Consider the following 13,121-nt stretch of genomic DNA (forward strand, 5'->3'; position numbering starts at 1 on the left):
CCAGCCTGTGGCCTGTTAGGACTGGGGCCACACAGCAGGAGATTAGCAACAGACCAGCAAGTGAAGCTTCATCTGTATTTACAGCCGCTCCCCATCCCTGGCATTACCACCTGCACTCCACCTCCTGTCAGGTCAGCAGTGATATTAGATTCTCAAAGGAGCACAAACCCTACTGTGAACTGTACATGTGAGGGATCTAGGTTGAGTGCTCCTTACGAGAACCTGAAACCTGGTGATCTGAGGTAGAGCTGAGAGGGTGATGCTAGTTCTCGGGAGCTGCTGCAAATACAGATTTTCATTAACAGAGAGGTCTGACTGCAGAGACCATCATGCATCAATTTCTTGCAGACTCATATCAGAACCCTATCAGTGAGTGCCAAGTGACAAGCTGCATCTGGTGGCAGGCTATAAAACCTTCCCCCCAATCCCCGTGGAAAAGCTGTCTTCCATGAAACCAGCCCCTGGTGCCAAAAAGGTTGGGGAATACTGCTTTAAACCATGACTTCAGTCTGTGTAGGCCACAGTCTACAAATCATTTCTACAAATTTAATTAATCCATTAATGAAAATTTATTAAATGCTTGTTGTGTTTAAGACACCAAAATAATAGGGATTATTAATGTTGAAATGGAATAAACTTTAAATGTGATATGTTAAATATAAATATGAACAAAATTCAATAAATATTATTAAGGTAATTGACTAATTCATGAAAAACTAATTTTCAAGTTTATTATTAAATATATAAATGTGAAATATAATAGAAAAAATACAATTTTTCTACTGACACCTAAAGAGAGAATTTGACTATATAAAAACTAAAATCATCTGTGTCTCTATTAAACACAGCCACACATATAAAGCCATGCCATATTTTATGGCATTTCAGACATTGATTATATGATGTCACACTATATTACAAGTATTAGTAAGAAAGGGAAAAAATAACAAATCACTAGTTAAACTATGATATGCCATCAATTGTTAAATGTGACTCCATTTTAAGGATATTAAAATGTATGGGCATCCTATGTGCCTCTTGGGATCAGGAAGTATGCTAGCAACTAGAAAGAAATAATATGACAGAAAAATGTCATCTACTCCATTGTAGTGGGACTACAATTTAGTAAAATCTTTCTGGATGCAATTTAGCAGGTATGTATCAACATTTATAAAATATGTGCCTTTTGGCCCTCAAGTCCTATTTCTTGGGCTTCATGCTGAGGAAATAATCAAGAATGTGTAGTAAGATTAAGCTACATATTTGTTCATAATATTTATAAAACCAAAACATTGGAATAATTTAAATGTTCACAAATCAGTGATTAGTTAAACAAATTATAGCATATCCATATCAGGGCACTGTCTCCAATCATTAAAAATAATGCTGTAGATGAGGAATTAATTGGCATGGAGAAAAGTTCACTACTTGTTTGGATTGTTTCTTCAAGAAAATATCTATAGATATCATTATAGATACACAGATTGGAATACTGAGAAAAAAGCTAGGACTACATTTATATTAGAGGTGGTTACTGAGGGTGGTGCCATAATGAGAATTTTATTTTCCTCTTTTTTATTCCTATATTTTAGTTTTAAAATATATATAATCTATAATAACACAATAATTAATTATTTTCTATTTAAAATGAAAATCATGCCTTTATTAGATTTAAAAGGTTATTTGACATATTAAGGAGCTAATACAAATGAAAATTATTGAAATAAAATTATAAATTATGCTTTGATATTGGTCATTTGTGTAAAATTATATTTCATACAAAGTAATGAGCATTCTGGTATAAAAACTAGTTTTTTATTGTTACTTTGATCAATAATAAGTCAACTTCCTATTTGTGGCTCATGTGTATTTTCAGATGCTAATCTGTACAACCAAGTTCAATGAAATTCTGTAAAGTATTTCAGAAGCAATTCTTAAGAATTAATCAGGCACTTAAAAATGAACAAGTATTCAGTGTAAGCTGACCTTGAGTGCCACATTTTAACATCTGTTTTTCATGCTGTGATACTTGTTTGAGATCTGGTATTATTAAGTAATGAGGAAAATATCTGACTCTTACTATAGGTAACAGGGCAGTAACTTGTGGCCAATGGATCAGCATTCTTTGTCTATATAATGTATACAAATAAAGTCATGACATAAGGGCTATTGCCTTCATCCATCAAGCATCTGTACATTTTTTTTTTCCTGATAAATGAACTGCTAGGCTTTCTGACTGGTTTAATCATAGTCCAATTAAAGGGAGAGAAACAATTTTTGGCATTCCATTTAAAATGGAATCCCAAATGCTATCAACAGTGTGCAGTTTTAGGTATATACATAAACATTTTTAAGTGATTCTGCAGTGGCATTTTTTTTTTCAGTGAAAGAACGTTGAGCATTTTAAATAATACTTATTGAAATGGATTCCACATACTTGTGTCTGAGCCAGTGTCCACACTGTTGCCACAAACTCTGGGAACAAGTTCTTATAATATTAGAGTCTAGAAAACATTTATTTATAGACTTTCTTCCCAAAGACTATGTAATATAAAAATTTAATAACCCCATAAATATGAAAAGAGAGCAGTTTGAAAAGGTGATTAAATATAGTTATTTCAGCTTTTAAGGTTGATCTGGAGTTTTTTTGTTTGTTTTTTGAAATTTCTTATGCGGCATTCCTAAAATGTAAATTTCATCATGTTTAAACTTTTTTAGTTTCTCTTTATTGTCCTTAAGATGAAGTGCAAGCCTTTACCTAATATAGCTTACAAAACCATTCATGACCTGCACTTACCAACCTCCCTAACCTCCTCTTTCCCTACGGATCCCTTCCTATTCCAACCTGCACCAGCAGTGTTTCCTTCAGGTCACTGGCTGTCCCCTGCTCTCTGGTATATTGACCTTTCCTCGTGCTGTTCTTTCTGAAGCTGTATGGACATTTTTTCTCTTCCCTGGTCTTCTTCAATCCTCTTTATCACAATCTATTTCTCATTGTGTTCTGGCCTTTGTGTTAACCTCATCCCTTGTTCTTCCCCTCCCCTTCCCCTTCCTTCTCCTTCACCTTCCCCTTCTCCTCCTTCTCCCCTACCCGCTCCTTCTCCCCTCCTCTTCCTCCTTATTCTTCTTCACTCTTCTGCTGCTCTGGCTGTGAAGTGCTTGCATTAAGTCACTTCCTCCATTCTTGTCTCTGACCTTACTCAGAAGCTTTTGGTTCCACTTGTTGTTCCCATTTCGATCCCTTTGGTAACATACTGATCTGTGGCCAGCACTGAAGAGCCATGTGTCAAGGAACTTCAAAATGTGTGGAGCATCTACAGCCATCAACTAAAAAACAACAAAACTGAAAACTAGGTCAGCAGAGGAGTTAACAAAAGCTCACAACAGAAAACTCAAAAGGCAGAATGAAGTTGAGAATTGGGTAAACACAGGGAGAACTGGGATATATAATTGGCAGCTCATCACAAAGCTATAGGATAAAAATGTCACATCTTGGAACATTACTTTTATATAATGGAGAAACATTAGGTGTCATTTTTTTAATCCACAGCTGTGGAATCAAATGCAAAATTTGAATATAGTTTTAGGATAAATTATGAGATTACAAATAAATTTTATCCATGATCAGGCCTTTAAGCTTTTTCCCCAAATCTCTGAGGAATCCCTATTCATTCTTCTATTTTGGGCCCTTCCTTAGACATGAGTGAGAAGCAGAGTCTATAATCTTTCTCAGGCTCCTTCCAGCTAAAACAAGAAATTGTATTTAAAAAATAAAAAGATTAGCGTGATGTGTTAAATGTGAACTTTGTTACCAGTAGTATTCTGCTTCTTCAAGAAAAGTAAAATGATAACCTTATTGTGCCCAAATACCACCTATCTTTACATCATGTTTTTGCCTCTTTAATATATATGTCTTGTACTAAAACACATATTTTATGCATCATCTTTGAAATAGAACAAGAAACTACATAGAGTTTTGAAAATATGAAGGAAGCTCTACTGCATGTTACATAAAAAATTTTAAACAGAAATCTTTCTCTCTCTGTATTTATGATAGTAGGATTTTTTCCTGGTCTTCATGAGCTTGAGCTTCCAAAAGCACAGCCAAGCTTTTTCAAATACTCAGACAATGAGTCTGGTGACAGTAATTGGGACTTTTGATGTGCCCACCACAGTGTCTTATTTATGGAAAAGCCCTAAGCTGGTAGGTTCTGGAGCCAGTCTGTAGCAGCTCTTTTTACTGTGAGGATATGTTGATGGCTTAAAGCAGAACACAAACCATCACTACCTGTCTGTTACTGTGTAAAAGAGAACCCCTTGATTAAAAAAGTGAGGGGTAAATCCTGGTGCTGGGAGGTACCAAACCAGATTAGTACAAAAATAGAGCTCCCATTTTGTCCTATGCCTCATCCAGGTGGCACTCATTCAGCTTGCATTTTTTTCATTTCCTTAGAGGTATTATGGACTTTCTTTACTGTGAGTTATAGTGGAGCCCTTCGAATAGCTTTCTGTCTGTAGCAGGGGTAGCAGAAAAGGAGTACTATCAGTGCATCTCACTGTGAGACATAATGGTGAAATGCTGCAATGCATGGAATTTTATTTGGGACTACAATTTAGTAAATGATGTACTATCTCTAGGTCAAATCTAGTCCAGCTCAGTCACTACCATCTGTCATTAAGCTACAGCCAACTGGCAGCTGGTTGGTGGCCATTATGAAATCCATTAGTAATTTCAGTTCATTTCTTAATTAATGGACATACTTATGCACAGAACGTTCCATAATTGACCATTTTCTTAAGCAGCTTTATTTTGTTCCTATAACCTGGTTGATCTTTGCCTCTGAAGAGTGTCTTCTCATTTGCAGTTGCTACAGTGGGGATAAAGTTTCTTCTATCCCTATTAATGCATATATATACAACCTGTGAAGGAATGGTGGATTTTGACACTTGTTTTCTATAGCTTGAAGTAGAAAATATGATTCCCAATGAGATTTCTAGAGTTGGAAGCAAAGCATTTCAAGACTTCCCTTTCATGAGGGATTTGAGTACTGCATAGGAATTCTGGACCCAGATGAAGACAGGTATAGTAGAAGTCTTTGACCAAGAAAACCTATCCATTTAAATAAAAAAAAAAAAAAAACCTGGCTGTGTTGGGGGCTATTTTCACAATTAGTTTGTATTTTATCTGAACAATTTTAACCACCACAAGCTGACAAAGGAGTGAGGGACTTCTCTGTTTTCAATTGCCATCAAACACATCTTGCTACCAGTAAATTCTCCTAAATAATAATCCCCACAAATAACACCAATAGATAAAAATTTCAATATAAAAAAAAGACTGAAAGCTATGTACATAAAACAAGCATGCAGCTCTTTAATTAAGAAATCCTAGATCACTCATTCTATAATGTAGGAAAGAAAGTTTCTTGACTGAGTCATAGTTTTGCTTGATTTTTGTAAAATAAATACCCATGCAATCAAGTGAAAATAGACCTTGATGTAGGGCTCAGCCATTCCCATGCTGTGGTGATATAGCTTATGTAAATCCTTCTTAGGAATGTTAGCTCATTCAATGAGAAAATAGTCAGTTTTAGACCAAATCTAGTCAATTCCAAAAAGAAGTTGAACCAGTTGCATGAGAATGAATTTTTTCATTTCTCTACTGGTTGTTTTGAAATTATATTGACACAGGTAAGATGTAATGAGGATTCTAAAACCACATTGTCTATCCATTGTAGATATAGTGGTCCTCAAGAATCACTGATAAATCTGTATTCTCTTAAGAGGTTTGTGGTTGTCCAAACAGGACCTTTTAGAAGTGGGAGCAGAGTGGGTATTCTTGTATGGATGCTGTGAAGATTCCAGGCTTGGGTGGTGGCAAAGGGCCAGAGAGTTTTCTGTTCCTCACCACGCTGTGCACAGAATTTTCACTCCTTGTGCAGTTGATGCATCTGGAACACAGGCAATGTGCAAATCTCCTGCCAAAGCAAGAGTTTCTCCTTACAAGGAATTAACCTTTATGAGGAAATTAAGTCCAATTCAGGGGCCAAGCCTTTATTTTGTACATAGGCCTTGCTGATGGCTCTATTTTAGCATGTAGTATTAGAGGAGGCAACTGTGCACAAGATGTCACTCTCAGTGACTAATCACACAAGAGCTGCTTCATCCTGGACTGCAGTCAGTGAATGCTGGACAAGACTTAGTGATTTATTCATTGATTCCTCCATCCAATGAATGAGATTAATAGAAGCTGAGAAAAAATTAAATCCAAGTTTTCATGCTGCTTTCAAGCTATCAGAACTCATGGGCATGGGTGTAAGAACAGTATACCAAAGTTTAAGTCCAAATCGAATGTGTCAGATTCCTGGCAGATAAGCTCAGACACAGTCAGCTGGTGTCTGTTTCTGAGGTGTTTTGGTGTTAGCCTTGCTTAAAATAGCAGTGATTGTGTTGGCCCTCAAAACACAAGGCAATACAATAAAAAATCCTCTTAGTGTTGTTAAAGCCTCCTCAAGCCAACCTAAAACAAAGCACAGATCCCTGAAATGTACTACTTTATATCTAGCATGCAGGAAACTGGTCAAAACAGATAATTTAGTCCTTTTTCTTAGAAAGTCAACATACTGAAGTTTATTTGTTCAGAGAGGAAAGGTATTTTGAAAATCATAATATGCTTTTTAATAGTCTTATACAATTTTCAAAACTGTTGCTCATCTGTCTATCATACCAATGAGGCCAGGGAAAAGTAGGTGTTCCCAGAAGATGCTTGGCTCCTAAAAGCTGAATTGTGGAAGTGAACATTTATTTGACTGTATCCATTCAGACAAATTATGTAGTAACTAATTTATCTTGTATTGGAAGAGCATGTATTTTAGCAAAATTTTAGTCTGCTGAGTCCCCTGTATTTGAATGTAGCCTGAAATTAGAAAGGTTATATATAGGAAGTAGAGATTCCCACTAAACTACATCAAAATGTAAGTCTCTCCCAAATGTAGTTTTTGAAGACAGGTAGCCAAATATTTTTGTTTACAAGTTTTATTCTTAAGGATTCAAATTTCTTAGAGGGAGTTGGCATATACAAAAATAAATGAGTCAGTTTAGAAACACATTACTAGCAAATGTGATTACTAACAAATAATGTGAAACACATTATTAACAAATATGAGTTAATAATGTTTCTTCAGGGACATGTCCAAAAGATATGGCTGAGTGATACATTATTAAACACCATCCATGTGTAAAAGAGAATTTCTCTTAGTTTAAATGTAGAAGAAACCAGTAAATAATTCTTGAATGCATTAAGAAGTACATTTCTATGTAATTTCTATGTAATGTTCAATACATGTATATTTCCTCCCTAAGTTGAATTACCATGTTCCTACTTCTATGTTTCCTACCACATGTTTTTATTGTGCCCTTTGGGGTAAAGTATCCCCACCTCCTTTCTTGGTCAATATAATGTCCATGTGCCCTTTGAGGTAAAGTATCCCCACCTCCTTTCTTGGTCAATATAATGTCCATGTGACACATTGAGGTAACATCCCTCAATATGATAGAATTATTTATAAACTGTATAAATCATAAACAATATTGACCACATGACATGAATCTACCAATAGTGCTGTTGGGAGTGATTTGCTTCTGAGATCAGCTACCTTGGGATACAAATACAGAAAGCAAACAGGCAGAATATTCTATAAGACTATTGAAACTTCTAGATAACTGAAATGATAAATTGCTTCTGAAGCACCATGTAAAAACTAGGGAGTCATACCTCTTCATCCGGTATGTTTCCATGAAGTTGGACCTTAAGCACTCACTTTGCAGAGAATACAAGAAGATTAATTTTAGCAGGAGGTGGATGAGCTGGAATCATGGCTCTTTTTGGCTTTTGGAAATCACTTTATTTCTCTGAGTTTCAGCTTCTTTCACAGTTGATGCATAGGAAGCAGATATCACTATGAGAGGAGCTGATGACCTGTGAGTCACGGGCATAGTGCCAGGCAATAGTGGTGTTGGCAATGGCAATGGCAATCTCTTCATATCTGTCTCTCCCCTTCCCAGCAGGCATAGGACCTGCTGCTTTTTCTTTTTCTTTGCTTTTATTTGCAGATAGATACGAAAAATACAGATACTCATCTGATCATTGGCCAGGTGAGTATTTACTCTCTGTGATGTCCTGCCTCCTTGAGGTCACAGTTCTCTAAAGAGATGAGTCTTGTTTTGATTTAACAAGAATAATTTCTGATGCTTATTTTTGGAAATGGACTACTACTTCTGATTCTGACTTTTAATTAAACCATATACCATACAAAATCACTAACTAATTTGGTTTTTAAGACTAATTTTTTTTTTAATGAAAAGCTACTCGCCTTCCCCTTCACCCCCCAATGCCTTTCATGTGATAGACGTTTGACAGCTGTTGCTGAGTCAACAAATGGGTCAATATTTATGCATGGTCAAACCTCAGTTCTTGAACATCCTGGTTCTTGAACGATTCAGTTCTTGACCACGTTGTTCCTGGAAAAAATGTCTCAGTTTCCTAACAAAATTTCATTTTGATTCTCTACCCAACAATCCTTTCATGTTGATAGTCATATGATAAGTCACACAATCGTATGATCTCTCAGGGAACAAACAAAGGAGATTCAGTTTTCAAACAAATCACTTCTCAAACAGTTTTTTAGTATGAATTATGTTAGAGAACAAAGGTTGCACTGAATTTCCTGAAAGGATGTAGGCAATTTATAGCAAAACACACATGAAACAGAGCAATCAAATTATGTTAAAAAAAAGAACAGACACCGTGTGAGGAAAATGAAAAGATATTTATGCCAGGGCCACGCCCTGGGATGAGATCACTTGAGCTTATCTCTCAGTGCAGCAAGTGGTTTATTGACCCCTCCTCTGAGGTCACACAGCACAATTTGAATATGTATTTTATGTGAAATACATATGTTTATTTTGGACATAATATACATAATAAATAGATTTATAAATGTATGCATATAATTTATATGTGTATATTTACCTCATATGCATGAAAGCCAAATATATATTGGAATTCCAATCCATAGAGAGTATATAGGTACACACTCTCTGTACCTCAGTTTCTTTGTTTGCAAAGAGGGGCTAATAGACAATGAAAGGAAATAATTCATACAAAATGCTTGGTACATAATAGCATTCATGAAACATTGGCAATTGTTATCTAATATGTACTAATATATGCTCCAGGAACTAAATTCTTTCTTAGAGATGTCTCTGAAGGTCAGCATCTTATATTCTGGCATAATAACTCCTGAAGAGAGATTACATTTGGAGTGGGGTGAAAGAAAAGCTAAGTCCAGCAGCAGTGCGGTAATCTATCATCTGAGTTGTCAGGGTTTTATTTTGGAAAACATCAGCATTGGTTGACTCCCCACCACCATAAAGGCAAACTCACTGCCACCGACTATGCAGTTGCTGCTTGAAAATAGTCACTATTATGTGGGAAACAAGCTTGATCAACAGGGGAGGGGTTAGTGCTTATTGATAATAATATTATTATTAGCTAAAGGATTTTGCACTAAGAAAACAAAAAATGATATATAAATAATGGGGAACACTTGCAGAGCAGGTGAAAGATGAATGGGGAACTTAATCAAGGCTCTTGAGACAGAACAGTGTGTGTGATTGAGAGGCTGTGGAGACTATGTATATTATGTTTGGAGAAAAAGTGAGACCCCGTAGGCTGTCAAATACTGAATAACATATTAGTAGGAATGGTATCGTGTTATTTATTGTTAGTGGCTCCTTTGCTAATTGTTAACTAAGGTAACTTTTTCTCTATACAAAGATTCTATGGCCTTGAGATTTCTTTTTTGCTTTGTGAGAGTGTACTTTTTCATGGTATATACAAAGATGTCATGATTTCTTTAGTAGGAAATCTATTACTGTTCCCTGGAAGTTCTTTTTTAGCTTATCCAAAAAATATAAATTTATTTTTGCATTTCCCAGTCACAGTTGTTAATTCCCTTGCCTCATCAGATAGAAAGCTGCAAGATTTTGGAAACTATTTGCCAAGCACCCTTCCTCATGTATACAATAGAATTTAGTTCACTGGACCATAATCTCTCTTTCATAAGTACTTTTCATTTAGGGGAAACCCAACGGCTTTATAGCCTTTTTTCATTGTACAACTGTATTTATTGACAAATGTAAACCATTCCATTGAAAACATTCAGTTAAGCCCTTCATGTCTGATAGTTGTGCTAAGACTCAGCAGGAAATATCTTAAGTGTGGTTTCATTCAAATTACCCATCTTGCTCAAATTAGAACTAAATTTCTCAAACTTTGGTTCTTAACAATGGTGCTATCAATTTAATATAAACTTTTTCTCTGGATTTGAATGCACAAGTCATAAAGATGAAATGTTTAGTTACTATGGATAGAGAGAAAATTTTGCGTACTCTAGGAATATTGTGGTTCTAGATCCTAAGATTTGAAATGCATAGATTTCACATATAATCCTGGATTTAGGAATTACCATGAAAAACAGCATGATATAGAAAGCCTGGATCTAATCTATGTGAGCCAAAAGGCAGTTATTGTCTTCAGTTTGGCATATTCTTCCCTGTTTTCTCTAATGTTGTTACCCAGACTGCTTCACTCATAGGCCTTATTTGCTTGGCACCTGCAGGTATTTGAGTGTGATGTTTGTGCTGCAGGATAAAGCCCACACTTTAGTATAGACAAAAACATAAACAAACAAAAACAAACAAAAAAACAAAAAGAAACCCTCACACTTTTGTCCTGGAATTTTCTAGTCTAATCTCACTGAAATGTAGCCTCAAACACTTATAGATTCCTAAATATCACAACCTTTCAAACTCCTTGACTTTTAATATGAAAACGTCAAACACACATCCCCAATGTTATCTTCTTTGCACATGTATCCTATTATAAAACTCTATTTGAAAGGCACTACTTTTGTAAAGTTGTTTTTGGTCAGGTCAGGACAACTATTGTGCTTCCTCTTCTTTTTCTTTAAATTTTTTAAAAATTTTATTGAAGAGGGGAGTGGGACGGGGAGAGAGAGGCGGGCAGAGAGACATCAATTTGTTGTTTCACTTATATTTGTTGTTCATTGGTTGATTCTTCTATGTGCCCTGACTGGAGATTGAACCCAAAATTTTGGCTAGCTGGGACGATGCTCTGACCAACTGAGCTATCCTGCCAGGGCCTGGTGCTTCCTTTTCTAATTCTACAATATTAAATCATTTATCATATTAGTTTTTAATCATCTGTAACATATAACCTCTGAGAAAAGGGACCACGACTACTTAGCTTTATATCTCTGCCTTCCGCACAGTACCTGGTAGAGATATTTGTTAATAAGTGTTGGTTAGAAAAAAATTAATACATCGAAGTACTTATCTGTCATTTAGCACATAGCTAGTGCTCAGTAGATGTGACCTGAATTTAAGTAAACAGTATGAGGTATCATAGACTAGAGTGTTATATGAATGAATTCCACTTTAGATTCTATAGAAAGATATAGTGTAGTAACTAAAGGTATAGACTCTGGAATCAGGCTTTCTAGGTTAAAATTGTAGCTCTTGGTTTGTAACAAGCTAAAATTGCTTGCTAACTGCTCAATGTTTAGCAAGTGCCTTTCCTAACTTAGTTTAGTAATCTATAAATGGGTATTCTAATAGTACCTGCTTCAAAGGCTATTTGACCACATGGCTCAGCTCTAAGGAAAATCTTCATTGTTAGCAGAAGCAAAATATCCAGATCAGAGTAGTAGTGTTAGGTGTCATGTCCAAATGATAAAGCATGATTATAAATAAGAAGACAGTATTTCCCGTGATACTCAACGTTAAACAAACCAGAGGCAAGAGACATTTTTCTGGCTGCTCCCTTGAGATATGACAGTGCGATGAATATCTAGGCTGAAAATTTATGTCTGTAAGGCAGGTAGATAGCATGTGATTAAAACTACGAGCCACTGGATGCAACAAATCAGCTGGGAAAATGACTGTTGAAAAGAGGCTCAGGCCTAACTATGGATAAAGTTCATTTCCTTGTTTTCTTTTGTGTGTGTTACCAGTCCCACTCCTCCAAGCCACACTCCAATTAATTCAAACTAAAATTATATATGTATGACTCAGCCTTTTTGGGCTGATAAAATCTCTTGGCATATCCAAAGGATTTCTTGCTTACAAAGTTATCAGTGACCCTGCTCATGCATCACTATTATCTCCCCCAACCCTAGTCATACAGACTCCTTCTTAAAATAGTTCTCCTAATCTCTTGCCCTAGAGCAAACACTCATCTGCCTGCAACAAGCAAAGTATTTTCCCACCAACACCAATTCCCATGAACACCAAACCAAAATGTAAAATGAAAACAGAGAATTCACTGACTTTTAGAACCGTCACTTCAGTGTTTTTGTCTTAGAAACATATTACCATAATTGTTTTGTTCCTGTTTGTTTGTTTTGAACATGAACAAATTTTTTGACTAATGAATTGGGTGCAGAAGAATGTGGTGGGCACTGCCCATGATCCTTCTGCAGCAACAGGACAGTTGCTTGATTGCCTTTTGGTGGTTATGGTTCTCTAGAATGGCTGACATAAAATAAACAAGTGACATTGCTTCCTCATGGTAGAGGGCTGAGTAATTGTCACATATATTGGTGGTGTTCTGCCTTGTGGCTGTTCAGATATCATGTACATGGCACCATTTCCTTTGGTTTCTTGATGCTGAAAATCTTTTCTGGTTAAACATATCATACTGTGCCAAGAGTGATAACCAGTCTTAAACATATTTGGCATATATAACTTTATTAAAGAAGAATTTGTTAAGGAAGCAGATGTTGATGCTTTGTTACATATTGCTGTCTTTAGTATTCTTGTGGACTTACTAAAAGAAAGCTTTGTTATGCCAAATAAAGTGATGCCTTACTGTAATTAGATCTCAAAGGATATTTAATCTCAATAAAGTTTACAACATGCTATCATCAAAGAGAGAGAAAGCAAACCCTCAATTAAATATTACTTACATCTTACTGTACCTGAGCTTCTAGGCAGCACTTTAGCCAATAGAAGATGCAACAAGTTACCAATAATTTGGA

The 13,121-nt window shown here is 35.8% G+C and overlaps 1 protein-coding gene across 10 annotated transcripts in view; it reads left to right on the forward strand.

Moving 5' to 3' along the window:
• SUGCT (succinyl-CoA:glutarate-CoA transferase) overlaps nucleotides 1-13,121 on the forward strand; it is a 976,712-nt gene that overhangs the window by 812,267 nt on the left and 151,324 nt on the right. The window lies entirely within an intron of this gene.

Source organism: Pteronotus mesoamericanus, unplaced genomic scaffold, assembly GCF_021234165.1.
Source record: "Pteronotus mesoamericanus isolate MK-2021 breed Mesoamerican mustached bat unplaced genomic scaffold, CSHL_Meso_final scaffold_85, whole genome shotgun sequence".
Taxonomy (NCBI): domain Eukaryota; kingdom Metazoa; phylum Chordata; class Mammalia; order Chiroptera; family Mormoopidae; genus Pteronotus; species Pteronotus mesoamericanus.